Here is a 14,313-nt window from a genome sequence, read left to right as displayed (position 1 = left end):
GAGCCTCCTGCAGATACCATCTTATCAGGAGGTCCGTTCTGCACAACATAGGAAGTGGGCCTTTAGTGCAGTGACACCAACACTTTGGAATTCCTTCCCCTTAAATATTAGACAGGCGCCATCTCTGTTATCTTTTTGGCGCCTACTGAAGACCTTCTTCTTTCTACAAGCCTTTTAAATAGAGGCCTTATCCCAGTCTGTGTCTATGTTGGAGCTGCTTTTTAAGATGTCTTGTTTTTATTGTTTTTTTCATTGTTGTTTGCCGTCTTGGGGTTCTTTGGGAGGAAGGGTAGGGTATGAAAGTTGAGATTGATTGATTGATTGAAAGTATATCCCACCGTTCATGCCAAAGGAGCCCAGGCGTCCAGTTGTCAGTGAACAGGGTTGGATTTTACACTACGTTTCTTCAGTCTGGTTTGCACTGGTGCTATTATGCATAAACGTGTGTAGATATCAACCTGGAGCCTTTGGGATGAAGTAGGTTAGAAATGTTACTTAAAGAAGGAATATGTGAAGCCCAGGTTCAGAGGCCTCTCTCCGCCTATCTGAAGTGCGCCATGTCATCTCTCGGTTGCTCCTTGTCTGTCTTCCATCTTGCCCCGTCTCTCTGCCCTGCTGGTGACCTCGCCCTCTTAGCACTTATCTCCTCCTGTCTCCGAGGCTCAACGGCAGATAAGATGAACGAAAGAGCGAGCGAGAGAAAAGGCAGGCACCGCTAATGACTGAGGTGACGTATTGCCAAACGATAAGCCAACGCACCCTGCAGGGGTTGCCTAGCAGGGGGATCTGTTGAGATCTGTGCTAGAGCGGATAGGTAAACCATAAGAGAGTGCGGTCCGGACTGGTGGAGTCCCTGGTGGTGCCTAGAGACAGGCAGTAACCACGAGCAGGTAGGAACCTGACAGGGAGAGCCAGGGAAGGACACCTCACATGTTAAGGCACATAAGCATATGGTTTTACTCAATACTAATCCGAACACCTCCCTCCTTCTCCACTCTCTCCTGTTGCAATCCCGCTTATATAGAGTACTTGAGAGAGAAGTTAAGATGGGAGGCTGAGGAAAAAGACAAGCAGAGGGAGTTGGAAGCTGAGAGAATGAGGATGGAGGCTGAGGATAAAGACAAACAGCGGGTCATTGAGGCTGAGGAAAAAGACAATCTGGGGGGAAGAAGAGAACTGAGTGGGTTGCTTGGTGGGGTTTAGAGAGTTGTTTGCCAGGAGGGAGGTGGAGTTCAGATTAGTATTGAGTAAAACCATATGCTTATGTGCCTTAAGAAGAAATCTTGTTAATCTTGTTAGCTTTGTTATCTGTAATAAATACTTAATTTGGTTTACCAAAGGCCTGATCCTTGGCTGGGGTTTCACAGACCAGAAGGGAGGGTAAGGTAATGACCAAGGCTGAAGGGGAACTGTAACAAATGGTGGCAGCGGTGAAGAGAATAACAATACCAGTATTCAGAGTCTCTGGGAATACTAGTATTGGGACGTTACTGGTGGTTGCCTAGCAGCGTAGCGACTGTCCAGTTCTTTTGCCTGTAGGGACAAGCACTTTCCTCAGAAAATTACGCAGGCGACAGAAGGAATAGAAGAGTGGAAGCAGACGGTGCAGCTGAAGGACGTAGCTGAGGTATGTAGTCAAGAGAGACGGTCAGACAATGATGCTGGTCTGGGCCCTCACACAAGTTCTCACCCTGCTGTGCACTCCCCGGTCCAAGGAACTGGAAAAATGTGAGACAGTTGGCTTACTAAGGCCAGCTCTGGATTTAAGAGTGCCTTTTTGTCAAAGTGAGCCCCCTTCTACCTCAGATAGGCTGTGGTCATGGTGGTAGCTCTCTAAGTCAGCACTGAGTGGCTGGAAGGTGAGGTAGGGGAGAAATTCAATTCAGTTTGCATTGAAAGGCAAATCTGCCTAATCTACACTTTCTGAAACAATATATGGACTAAAACACAGCCGTCCTTTAAGAATTCTCACTTATTTTCATTTTGCAGTCCACAATTCATGTGGACAAAGATGCCTAAAGCAGGGTAAAGTGTCCATATATTCGTGAAAATAACAGGCAAAAATGCCTTATATTAGGGACCACTGTTTTGCAAAAATGTGTATATTAGGGAGAACTGCTTTGCAAAAATGGGTCTATTAGGAGAAATGTGCACTAAATGGCTGATGACTTTTGAAGAGGAATTGGAAAAATGAGAAACAGAGAAAAACTAAAACAGAACAATTTGCCCCTCCCAAGCTGGGAGCAGCCATTTACATTTGCCACAGTGCCCTCAACACTGTGTCGCTCTGGGGCATTGCTGGACTACATCATCCTTGACCATTGGCTATGCTGACCGGGGCTGATGGGAGCTGGAGTCCAACAACTTCTGGAGGACCACAGGTTCCCTCACCCTGATCTAGCCCATTCTTGTCAACACTGACTGAAGCAAGTCTCCAGTGTTTCAGAGAGGGGTCTTTACCAGCTCTACATGTAGGTGCTGGAGACTGAAGTGGGGAGCTTCTGCACGCAAAGCTACAGACTAATAAATTGTGCAAGATTTTGTGGCTTAAATTAACCCACCTCTCTCCTTTATTGGCCCACCCTAACCCTTCCTTTCTTTGGAGCAAGGGTGGTGCAGAGAAGGTGGTAATAATGAGCTGCTTAGCCTGTGTTTCAGTTTTGCTGTGTGGCACATTGATATGATCAACATTAGCTGAACTGGGGTTTCTAGTCACCGTGGGATAAATATTTGGACTCAGCTGTGTGTTGACAGCCAATCAGTCAGTATCCTCAGACTGAACTCTGGTGGAAATTAAAAGTGCAACAGGCAAGGAATGGAGAGACAGAGGCCCTGCAAAGCAGGAAATGCTCTCTCTCCCCCTCTGAAAGTTGGGTGATGCTTCTTATTTTTTAACACCTTCCTTTTAATTGTGACACTTGTTATAAAACCTGTGTGTTTTGCTTAAGGGTGGAGAGAGATCTGGGAAACAGCTGGATATTATATTCCAGAGATGGAACATAGGAAGCTGCCTTACACTGAGTCAGACCACTGGTGCACCTAGCTCAGTACTGTCTACTCTGACTGGCAGCAGCTCTTCAGGGCGTCAGCCAGAAATTACTCTCTGGCCTACCTGGAGATGCCGGGGATTGGACCAGGGACCACTGACCACTGAACTATGGTTCTTCTGCCATGGTGGTTTCAACCACTGTATATTCCGGCAGCTCTTGATGCAACCTGAAACCTGCATAGACCTAAGGGAACCTCATCTGAATGTCTGCCACCTGCTTCCACATTCCACTGTGAAAGGATACAAACTCCATGATTCACCATTAATTCTTCCGTTGCTTTGTTTACCATCTAGCCTGATGAAGTCTTCTGGAGGACTTGAAAGCTGGCACATGCTGTTGCGGCATTTTAATTGGCCTCATCAAGGCATTAATATGGATTTGCAAAACTGATGCATTGCTTAGCATCACTAGATCAGCCACGCAGGGCCTTCTCTCAGTCCCACCAACGAAAACAGCTAGGTTGGCGGGGACTAGAGAGAGGGCATTTTCAGTGGCGGCCCCCACTCTCTGGAACTCCCTCCCGTCTGATCTTCGCCATGCCCCTTCCCTGGATACATTTTGCCGAGCCTTAAAAACTTGGCTCTTTGGACAGGCCTTTGGGATCTCCAGGGTGGGCTAATTTTTCTGTGATTGTTTATTGTTTCTGATTGCCCTACATAGTTTTACGCCTGCATTAGTGTTGACTGCATTGCATTTTATTCTGTAATTATATTGTATTTTATTGAATTTTAATATGTACGTCGCCTTGAGTGGCTTTGGCCAGATAGGCGACACAAAAATTAAATTTATTATTATTATTATTTCATAATTTTCCTAAACAGCATGCACAGGTAAGATAAAATGGCACAAAACCATTGTCTATTACCATCCCTTGCACTGGTGGTGTATTTTATGTAATTCTACACCAAATATTCTGCAATTTTGATTTTCAGGTAAGAATTAGCCATTTTGGTGGGGTGGAAATTCCTCCCCCAAACCCTTAGGCAGTGAGAATCATTATTTGTTTTATAAAAGAGGGGGTTTGGGTGGACTTCAAGAAATCCCAAGGCTTGCAGAACAACAAAACAAACAATTTTTTTAAAAAAAACTCCCACTGCCCCCCCAACATGTTATTGAGAAATGAAGATGTTTACTGGGTATGGAATGCTGAGTATGTGTGCTGTTGAGTGGGTGGGGCATAGGTGGAATGGAAAACTGAATGTGGGGGGAATGGAATGGGAGCATTGCTGGCTGGCTGGCTGGCTGAAACTCTGAACAGAAGCACTTCACACTGCAACAGTTTAGTGCAGGTCCCACTTGAACATGTGTGTGTGTGTGTAAGTAAAACTAGGTCAGTAGGCAATTGTATTTGAGAACTGTTTTGTATTTTGACCTATCCTTTTGCTGCTGACTTCTGCTCCTGTGTAAGTATCCAAATTAACCTGTTCAGGCTTTGTAGGTGCTCCCTGACCTTTTCTTCCGATCCCTGCAATTAATTTTTAATCAAGCCTCCTTCCTGAGCATTGTGGGGTATTGTTTCAAACGTGCGTAGGGGAGGCAATTACTCCAAGGTCTTGTATTTAAATTGCCAAACTGATTACCAAGCAAATTGCAAATGTGATTTTGACAAATGCTCCATTGTGCTTCATGGTTTAAGAGTCAGGAAGAAAGCCAAGAGGAGAAGAATTCCACCCGTTCCTACTCTACAGGCGGCTTAAGTAAAGTGTTTGGTGTTCAGGCTTGCTGGCTTCATTCCATATGTGCCGTTTTGTCTGTTTTGAAGCTTTGCCACAGCGACCTAATAGGGCACAGAATGGGAGGAAGGAAAAGGCAGCAATTCTGGGGCTACCCACCCAGTGGCAGGTCAAGGAGGGGAAGGGTTAACTGAAGGAAGGGAAAGGGTCCTTACCCACCTGATGACAGAGGTTTTAATGGAGAAGCATAAATCAACAGATCTCATCTGGTATAGCACAGTGGGGAGGAGAGCCTGGCTGGGAGTCCAGAGTCTGTGAGTTCAAATCCCCGCTCATGTCTCCTGGGTGAAAAGGGCCAGCTAAAGATCACCCCCACAGTGAGTGGCTCAGGGGTTACGTGCCCTGCTGCCTGTGCAGCCGTGGGCAAGTGTCACTGGGAACATCTGAGGAGCAGAAGGAGGAGTGGGAATTTGGGAGTCAAGATGAAGCAAAAAGACAAGAGGGGAGACAAATGCAAAACCTGGGGGATGAATCCCGTGCTTCTCAAGGTATATGAAGGGGAAGAGCTGCCTGAAGCATCGCCTCAGTGTCGCGCCTCATGCGACGCTCAGTGCGTACTTAGCGTCGTCTTGGGGTGTCTTGGAGAAAGAAGAGAATGGAAGAAATGTTTATAGTGCTATTGGTTATAAAAGATGGGGTTAAATGGGGAGAAGCACAATGGGGCACTGGAGAATATTTTTAGATATTTTTATAACTGTTATATTCAGTTTGTTTTGTTTATTTAGTTATTATGTTATGTACATGGTTGAGATTTATTGTTTAGTTATGTTTATGTAAAATGTGATGTATTGTTTTTCCCCTTTTAATTGCAATTGTACCAAATATGAATTGTATATTGTATACTGATTTTATATTGTATTTATTTATTTATTTTATTTATTGCACTTGTATACTACCCCATAGCCGAAGCTCTCTGGGCGGTTTACAGCAATCAAAAACTTTAAAACAAATATACAATTTAAAACACATATTTTAAAAACAATTTAAAACACAATTTTAAAATTTAAAACAATATAAAAACAATTTAAAACACATGCTAAAATGCCTGGGAGAAGAGGAAAGTCTTGACCTGGTGCTGAAAAGATAACAGTGTTGGCGCCAGGCGCACCTCGTTGTAAACTGCCCAGAGAACTTTGGCTATGGGGTGGTATAAAAATTTAATTAAACATAAACATAAACATATTCCCAAGGAGCCCAGATGCCCCGAGCTGGCAGCTGCGGACAAGGAAGGGGCTGGCTTGTACAGCTGTGGCTAGGGTTGCCATATTGCCCGGTTAGCTGGGTTTTACACGGATTCTTTGCATGCCACCCAGTGCCCATTTAGCCCCTTAGGTAGCCCGGATTCTCAGCTTTAATTAAAAAAAAAAATTTCTAGGTGGTCCAGTTCTTGAGATATACATAAAAACGTCAGCCACCCCACCAACTGTTAAATCTTTCTTTAAACAGTACTGTATAGCACTTTGTAGCTTTAACCCCGCCCATTCAGGATTGCTGCCAATCAGTGAAGCCAGGGTTGCATTTGGTTGACCTGAGGCAGTGTCTAGAAAACCTCATTGCAAGGCCAGAAAATGGTGGTTTCCCCCCATTTATCTGAAAATCTCATAAATTGGGTAAGCATATACATTTCAGTTTTTTTCCTCTTGTGTGCAAGAGTCAGATCCTGGGCAGTGTTTTGAAAACCTTCCCAATACTTGCTTTTGTAAAAGCAATGCTAATCCCATATGCCCAGAGTAAATCCCATTGAATTCAATAGGACTTACTTTTGAGTAGACATGGTTATGAATGTGCTGAAAATCAATGGGACTTTGGAGTGACTGTAAAAAAGAATTGTGTTTGTGTTCTAACTCTTTCTTTCCTTCCCTCCAGTCCTATTTTAAAGCAAGTAGGCAGGGCTTACTTAGGTATTACAGTTTTTATTCTGTAGGAAACTAATACTGATTTTTTTAAACTAATACTGATTTTTCTGCAATGACCAACTGGTTTGACAATAAACTATTATATGGGCTGTATGTATTTATACATCTGCAGTGTGTGTGCATTCGTGTATGGAGTCTTTCCAACAACCCTGTGAGGTAGGGTTGGAAACCAAGGCAGCTCACAACAAGAAATAAAGCCATTTAAAATCCAATAACCATAAAAACAAGTATAAACAGTTGCAAAACAGCGTAAAGTGGCATGATTCAGAATTTTGGGTTGTGTGAATGAAGTTGCTTATCACTTGAAGTTGCATTTCAGTCCCTGTTTGAGTAAGCCCCACTGAATACACTGGGACTTGCTTCTGAATAAATAAACCTAGGATTGCACTATAAATATATTTACAGTTTGTGTAAATAATAAATATATTTGATTGTCATGCTTATATAAATATTTCTTCATTTATCATATTTTTGGTTTTTGGTTAGGAATCCTGACTGGTTGTGAGATGCTTAGTTTTCTGCCTTACTCATAGGAATCTTGTTGTGGTTGGTATGGTATTGCATTTAAGAAATCATGGTACGAATGGCCTAAATCAGTATAAGGCAGATTCCTTGGTTCCTAAAAGTGGGAAGAGACACAAGGGCCACAGTGACTCCAACATTTATTTATTTTTATTTACAACATTTATATACCGCTTTACTGTAAAAAAATCTCAAAGCGGTTTACAGAAAGAATTAAAACAATAAAATTATTGGCAAAAGCGTTAAGGACAGATACTTAAAAACATTCAAATTAATAAAACCAACAATGAGTTAAAAACAGATTTAAAAACACAATAGCTTCCACATGCCTGGAGAGGCTTGCCTCAAGAAAACTGATTTTAGCAGGTGCTGAAAAGAGGCGTCTGCCTAATGTCAATAGGCAAGGAGTTCCAAAGCGTAGGTGCTCCCACTTTACAGGACTGATTTCTTACAAGAGCAGAACAAGTACTATGTGGCACCCATAACATGGAAAGCACAGCTTGAACTTGGCCTGGTAGCAAATCAGCAACCAATGCAGATTTCAGAGCAGAGGTATGTGCTGATAGGATCTCACTCATGTCAGCAATTGTGCTGCAGCGTTCTGCATTAACTGCAGTTCCCAGGTCAGGTTGTGCTGCATGGGGATTCTGTGACCTTGGCTGACTGGCTGCTAGGATTTTTTTAGTTTGCGTTTTTGGTTATGAATCCTGACTAGTTGTGGGATGCTGAGTTTTCTGCCTTACTCATAGGAATCTTGTTGTGGTTGGTATGGTATTACATTTAGGAAAGTGTTACTGCCTTTTGTGTTGTTTTTTCCCTATTTGCATTTCACTTATCTTTAACCTCACTCCGTTACAGCCATAGAAGCAACAGCAGCATATGCAAGATAATTAACTCCCATTAGTGATAAGAGCAAGAATTTATAATTATTATTTTAATTAAAACAAGAGGCTTATGAGTACTTTGAAGAGGACTAGATATTTATTTTCTTTCTGAGCCTAGGACTGGGTCTTTCATGATGCCCAGTGTGTGTGTGTGTGTGTGTGTGGGAGCAGGAGAGTAGTCGATAAGACAGACATCCTGGCATTAGTAATCTAACTAGCAAGGTATGTGTGGGGTTGTTGCACACTTCCAGGCCCAGTTTCATTTTGAGTATGGAGGTAGAACCTGTGTAGATGTGGTTGATCAAAGTGAGAAGAAATGTTGAGTTAAGCAAAGCTCTGCTTTTATAAAACCTAAGAAACATACAGATACTTTGAATACTGGAGGAACTTGTAAAACTTGCTGCAACAGTATTTAGAACTGAGCATGTGGTGTGAAAGACTCCTTTTCCTAACATTTTGGCTTCTTGTTTTTCTCCACCCACCAGATCTCTGAAATATATCATATATGGTTGACCGTACTGCTGCCCTGACTTCATGTTTGTTGCTATTTTGTGTTTTTATATTGATTGTGCATTTTTATTGTTTTTATTATATTTGTAAGCTGTGCTAAGCTCTGTTTTTAACAGCAGAAGGGCAGGATATAAATCCTCTTAATCAACCAATAAATATTCCATAGTGTTGGAAACTAGAGCCTAGGCATTTAAGGCTGAAAATGTTGCTTTAAAAAAAAAGATTTCTCACATCTTTCCCTAGTTTTGGGTGGTAATTCCTAGGCACAAAAACAAAACAACGGGACAATCCAAATATCAACATGTAAATAATATGCAAATAATTTGCATAATATGCAAATTAGTCTGCCTGGGTTTGTGGGACTGGAATATGGCAACCCTAGCTGTGGCAAGCTGAGCAGGCCCTAACCAGCTGGGGAGGACTAGCCTCAGAGGGAGGCAATGGGAAACCCCCTCTGAATACCACTTACCATGAAAACCCTATTCATAGGGTAGCCATAAGTTGGGATCAGCTTGAAAGCAGTGCATTTTCATTTTTTTCATCTGAGTGTAGAGCTCATCAGGGTTTTTCTGAAGGCAAGAGAAGTGCCAGAGATCTGAAGTCTTGGTGGGGATCCCTAACAGGAGGGTGGAAACTCTTAAACCTTGCTTTGACATAGATTTCAGGGGGAGTGATTGTGTCCCCTTATGCACAGGCCAGCACCTTCCTTTCTTTCCATTAGAACAGGAGATGCCCTGCTTTAGGCCTGTGTTCCCTGCTTTAGGCCTGTGTTTGGAACCCTGCAAGGGAGCTGTAAACAGCCCTCTCCTATGTTTCTGATCCCGATCTTGTCTGATCTTGGAAGCTAAGCAGGGTCGGGCCTGGTTAGTACTTGGATGGGACACTGCCTGGGAATACTAGGCTTAGAGGAAGGCAATAGTAAACCACCTCTGAATGCCTCTTACCATGAAAACCCTGTGAATACATTCAATATAGGTCGCCATAAGTCGTAATTAACTTGAAGGCATATAATAATGTTTCTGACACTTGCGTGGAGGTGGAAATCAGTATTCAAGCTTCAACAGATAACACAATCATCTCTCTGCTGAACACCCTCCCTCGCCTTCAAGGTGGATAGACAGTTACCTGACTCGCTGGGTGTTCTGGGAGCAAATATTAGAAAAAGGATGCACTTTTTTACACATTAGAAGTGATCAACAATACTGTTAGCAATTTCAAGATCAGCAGCAGTAGCAAAGTTGGCCTTGAAAAGAGAGGAAAGGGCGTTTGCTTTCAATTCTCTGCTTTTTTGCGGGGGGAGGAAAAGGGGAATAATTAAACTGTGACATTTCCTACCACTGCTGGTTTTGCTGAGGAAGCATTAATACGACAGGCCTTTTGATTTCCCCCTCCTTCCGATAATCACAGCAGGTTTGAGATCTTATTGTCACAGGATCCAAAGCTAAGGCAGGGAAATTCAAGAGAGGCTAATTAATCACTTCAAAACCTTGCCAGAATGTTATGCTTTTGTAAAACAACAACAAAAAAATCAGCACGGCTTTGTCGTTTTGAAGTTACAGGAGCGCATCAGGTGGCTGGGAGGGGGGTGTGGCTGGGAGAGGAGGAGGGAGGAATCCAATGAATATAAACTTCCTGTGGCTGCTTGTTCTAAGCTAGACAATTCATGGCACTCTTTGCATTATTAACCTCCCAGATGGGCAAACTTGCAGCCATTTGACACCTCGTAAATAAAAAAAAATGGTGGTCCACTTTTCAGTTGCCTTTTCTGGATTCTCTAAGCTGGGGGAGGAAGGCAGATAAAGGGAAATGCCATTTGTGGTGAAAATGAAATAGCAACAGGCCATGTGAAAAGCCTAGGTGCGTGGACTGAGGTACGTTATCGCTAGGGACGGGAAGATCTGTCTGTTGGTTCTCTCAGTTTCTCATTTTTCCAAGGTTAAATTCAATTCTCTACATTTCTACAGCAATCTGTGATTTTTTTAAAAAAAATCCTCATGAAAATTCTCCACCATTTTAGTGCGAATTTCTCCAAATAAACACATCTTTGTAGGCAGTTTTGACAAAGGTACACGTTTTTGCAAGCCATTTCTCATCACATCATGCCTTTTTGCATGTTATTTTCACTCATGTATTCATTTTTGTGCACACTTTCCCCTAATATATGCATTTTTGTAAATGTTGTTTAGTTGGCAAACTGCATCCCAAAATTCTAATAAATGTGAATTTTGAAGGACGGCTGTGTTTCAGTTCTCATATTCATTCAGAAACTGCAAATTTGATAAATTCTGCTTGAAATGCAAACTGAATCACAATTCTCACACATCCCTACTTATTGCAAACCAAATTTCAGTGTGATCTATCAATGAACCCAGGGATGGGAGAGAAATTTGATTCAGTTCGCATTTAAAGCCCAATCTATCGAATCTGCACTTTCCAAAACAATAAGAGAACTGAAATACAGTCATCCTTCAAAATTCGCACTTATCCAGATTTTGTGATGCAGCTCCCCAGCCAAACAATGTTTGCAGAAATGCATATATTAGGGGAATGCATGCATAAAAATATATTAATGAATGCAGTATATTAGGAGAAATTGCTTGCAAAAATGTGTGTATTTGTCAAAACTGCATACAAAAATGTGTTTATTAGGAAAAAATGGTGCTAAAACGCTGAAGAATTTCCATGAGGATTTTTAAAAAAAAGTTATTCACAAACTGCTGCAGTGATGTGGAGAACTGAATTTAAGAGTGGACAAATGAGTAACGGAGAGAACTGAAATTGAGAGTTCCTTCTATTCCTAAAAGCACAAGGAGGAGATTGCATTGACAAATTGTAATTAGGATATTTTCCTCTTCCCTTTTTAAAATGGATATAGAGTCTGAGATGGTTTTCCAACCTAAAACAAAGAATTGCACCCTCAACATGTGTATCAAAAGTCATTCCAATATTTCAGTGCTGAAGGGTGATATCATATTGCCAAGACATGCCATGTTAAGTAATCGAGTGCAGCCCGAGGACTCACTTCACTTAGCTAACAACAATTAATCTAGAGACACGCAGATTGGAGGGCCCTCGTAGAATTCCCTCCTCTCTCTGTCTCTCCCCCTGCCCCTTCCTCTCCTCAGTCTCAAATTGCTGATTCTGGCCATTTGGGCTTGAATAGTACTACTACAGGTATTAATTAACACAGCAAATTTAGGATTATGGTACTGTCACTGATCACTGCTATAGCAAACGGTCATGGTGCTTATTTAGCATATATTTAAGTGCTCCACTGTTTACATTCCATGACCCATTTGACCCCAGTGTTTACAACTCTTTCTTTCATGTATGTATATGTATTCTCTCACTCACTCACACTCATCACTCACTCACACTCACTCATTGAATTTATGCATCGCTTTGCACAACAAAAATCCCAAAGTGATTTACGATAATAAAATCCAATAATACAAATATATAAACATGTTAAAAACAGAGAATTAAAAAATCCAATCATTTGCTGCTGCCAAAGTGTTTAGGAAAACAAAATCGTCTTTGCCTGGTGCTGAAAGAATGCCCAAGTTGGTGACAGGTGGGCCTCCCTGGGGAAAGCATTCCATAGGTGGGGAGCTACTACAGAAAAATAACTGCATGTGAGCACGCACGCACGCACGCACGCACGCACGCACGCACGCACACACACACACACACATACATCGACTGAGGGCTACACTTCATGCATCTGATGAAGTGGACTTCCGTGCACAAAAACTTATGCTAGAATAATTCATTTGTCAGTCTTTAAAACAAAGGGTTAAGGGGCACATTGCCTTAGGAAAAATGAGAGGGACCACATCCTGGTGGCAGTGAGCATGGTCACAGCAAAAAGGGGGTGGGACACCCCTTTTCTCTTCCCCCTTCATTCTCTCTCTCTATTCATTTCCTTTCATTCATTCTCTCTCTTTCTTCAGGAGGTGGAAGGCTGTGGTTGCTCACCTGTGGCTTTTAGGTGCTGGTTTTGTTGCACTAGAGGAGCAGGTTCAGCCCTCTTCAGAGGTCACCTACAAATACTGAGGAAGGCTGTGCAAGTCTCTTTCTTGGTGTATCAGCATAAAATCCAAAGCCACCCAAAGATGCATCTTCATAGTTGCTGAGCCCGCAAACAAACAGCAAAACTCCACAACAGCAAAAATGGAGGGAGTTGATTCCAAGAAACGGAGTCTCCTTCCGATTGTGGCATGTGCTGTGCTTTCCCCTGTCCCCCCTTCTCTCCCCAGAGACTAATTGCCAAGAGTGAGCACCTTCTTGAAGGGGCACTGACTGGTGCCATTTATGCTCCTAGGCCTGGGCTAAACACTCTGGGGTAGGACTTATTTCTGTAGCAAAGCTGCACTGCAGAACGACCACTACCAGGAAGTGGAACATAAGCACAGACCTCTTAAGCACACTGCATTACCTAAAGAGCCTTTCCTGGCTCAGCTGAAGAAAGATAAGCATGAATTGTAAGTGGAGCTTTTCCACCCGCAAACAATTGTCCCTCCCGCCCCCATCACCACCACAGTCAGTTGGACATTGTTTAAGAGTTGATGGAAATGGTGAAGCAATGTTGCCATGCCAGTTGAGTGAGAATCTTGCCCATGTTTAGGGGAAGGGGGAGAAATATGGTTTTGATTTGCATTTTTATGTGAACATTCCTAATTCATGCTTCCCAAAATAGGATGGGAACTGAAATGCAGGGATCCTTCAAAATTCACACTCTTCCGAATTGTATACAAAATGCATATATTAGGCGAAAGTGTTCATGAAAATACTTTCATAAGTGACAATAACTTACAAAATGCATTATGTTAAGGGAGGTTGCTTGCAAAAATGTGTATATAAGGCAAAATTGCATACAAAATGTGTATATTAATAGAACTTTGTAACTAAAATGCTGTCCTGGGCTCCTTCTGAGAGGAAGGGCGGGATTTAAACTTAATAAATAATAATAACTAAAACACTGTTGAATTTTCATAAGGATGTTAAACACGATAATCACAAACAGATGTGGAAACGGAGCAAACTGAACTGAAGACTAGGGGGAAAATAAGAAATTGAGAGAAAGTCGGCAGACTCATTCACCCCTAGCCAGGCCTGAGAATGAAAGGCCTCTGTGCTAGGCATGAGACCCTTACTTTGCACTTTTGTACAGAAATATATGGAGAATTCATTCAGCACCATGGCAGGGCTTCCTGGGGCAGCTGGCCAGCAAGTCTCAAACCAAAGCATGAGGGGGAAAATACTTTGGAGGGTTGGTGGGTGGTTGTTGTTTTTTACAATTTTTACTTTTTTTACCCAATTTTACAACTACGATGCACCAACCAAGAGCAAAGAAGAGTTCCAAGTCTCCCCGTTTCTCCTACAGCAGCAGAGTGGAGAAGCTTCCTTCATTCTCTGTTCCTTTTCTATTTGTCTATAGCAGAGGTGGAAATGGAAATGGACTGCCTTCAAGTCGATCCCAACTTATGGCGACCCTATGAATAGGGTTTTCATGGAAAGCGGTATTCAGAGGGGGTTTACCATTGCCTCCCTCTGAGGCTAGTCCTCCCCAGCTGGCTAGGGCCTGCTCAGCTTGCCACAGCTGCACAAGGCAGCCCCTCCTTTGACCGCAACTGCCAGCTGGGGGGCAACTGGGCTCCTTGGGACTATGCAGCTTGCCCACGGCTGCACAGGTGGC

The sequence above is a fragment of the Rhineura floridana genome, chromosome 2, assembly GCF_030035675.1.
Source record: "Rhineura floridana isolate rRhiFlo1 chromosome 2, rRhiFlo1.hap2, whole genome shotgun sequence".
NCBI classification, from domain to species: Eukaryota; Metazoa; Chordata; class Lepidosauria; order Squamata; family Rhineuridae; genus Rhineura; species Rhineura floridana.
This window is presented reverse-complemented; position numbering follows the sequence as displayed.